Source organism: Orycteropus afer, unplaced genomic scaffold (assembly GCF_000298275.1).
Source record: "Orycteropus afer afer isolate SDZICR_OR568_19922 unplaced genomic scaffold, OryAfe1.0 scaffold00151, whole genome shotgun sequence".
Taxonomy (NCBI): domain Eukaryota; kingdom Metazoa; phylum Chordata; class Mammalia; order Tubulidentata; family Orycteropodidae; genus Orycteropus; species Orycteropus afer.
In genome coordinates this window covers 1,480,997-1,482,848 of record NW_006921738.1, presented here as the reverse complement: position 1 = coordinate 1,482,848, position 1,852 = coordinate 1,480,997, and positions in this window count along the sequence as shown.

Here is a 1,852-nt window from a genome sequence, read left to right as displayed (position 1 = left end):
CTTATGGTTTCTTGAAGTAGTTTTTTTATAGTTTTGTTTGTACAGGTCTTTTGTGTCCCTGGTAAGATTTATTCCCAAGTATTTTATTTTTTGGGTAGCTATTGTAAATGGTATTGATTTCCTTATTTCTTTTTCAGCAATATCTTTGCTGGTGTAGAGGAATCCAACTGATATTTGGATGTTAATCTTGTATCCTGCCATGATGCCAAATCTCTCAATTAGCTCCAGTAGATTTTTGACTGAGTCTCTTGGGTTTTCTAGGTATAGGAACATGTCATCAGCAAATAGGGATAGTTTGACTTCTTCCTTACCAATATGGATGGTTTTGATTTCCCTTTCTTGCCTTATTGCCCTGGCTAGGACTTCCAGTACAATGTTGAATAGAAGTGGTGATAGCGGGCATCCTTGTCTAGTTCCTGTTCTCAAGAGGAATGGTTTCAGTCTCTCTCCATTGAGTATAATGTTGGCTGTTGGTTTTGCATGTTGTTGTTGTTGTTGTTATGTGCCGTCAAGTCGGACCTGACTCATAGTGACCCCTCCTTTGGTTTCTGAGGCAGTATCACTGTAGAAGTAGATTGCCCCATCTTCCTTCCAAGGAGTGCCTGGTGGGTTTGAACCGCCAGCCCTCTGGTTAGCAGTCAAGTGCCTTGGGCACTATGCTACCAGAGCTCCCATTGGTTTTGCATAGATGCCCTTTATTATGTTGAGGAATTTCCCTTCTACTCCTATTTTGCTGAGAGTTTTGATCAGGAATGGGGGTCGGATTTTATCAAATCCTTTTTCTGTATCAATTGATATGATCATGTAGTTCCTCTCCTTTGTTTTATTTATGTGGTGGATGATGTTAATTTTTTTTATAATGTTGAACCATAAAAAGGTAATTCTTAAGATCACTGCTGAAATAACTATTTGAGGGAGTATCAGACAGGATATCCTGCAGACATTAATTATAATTTGAATGTGTTGTAAAACAGCACATGGCACTACAAAGGCAAAATGAAGATGTAATCATATTCATATTATTTAGAACACCTTATGCTAAGGAAAGAAAGAACATTAGATATGATACTCACATTTTTAGAAAATACCAACCAGTAATTTTATACAGGGAACGTTTTGTGTGGTTATACAAAAACTTCCAATGCATGACTGCAAACTTGGTCATAAAAAGCAGTCTATTCTTAGCACCACAGTATCAAAGAATTATGAAACATTTCAGATGTTTTAAAATAACTTTAGAACATGATTAAAGAGTTGGAGGAAAAATCTAAGTGAAAACTGGAGGAATCACCATAGTTTGAGGTAGAATAAAGAATGACAAGATGAGACTTAAAGATTCATGGAAGATTATTTTATCAAAGATACTAATTGGCTATTGTCTGTTTATGCAGACAAAAAAAAAAAAAAGAATCAAGGTGATACAGGTTTATTTTCTGCCTGAAAATCTTATGATCTGAAAATAATGCTACTTTAATGAGTACACAAGAACTTAACTTTATTTAATCCTTAAAACATTGTGCAATGAGCATTGCCATTCCTATGAAAAGGGGACATTGAGGCTCAGGAGATTTGCATTTTGCCTAAGGTTGTAAAATAAATGGTGGAATTCTAGTGCTAATCAAGGAATGACTTATTCAAAGGTTCACATTTCTAACTAATGCACCAGGGCAGGGACCAACCAACTCCAACTCTTGGGCAAACCCAACCTCGATCCTCTTTTGTGAGGCCAATGATCTAAGAATTATGCACATAAATATATATTATTTTATTGTGATTTGGGTGAAGATTTACAGAGCAAATTCACTTTCCATACAGAAGTTCACATATACTTTGTCTCATGTCATTGACCACA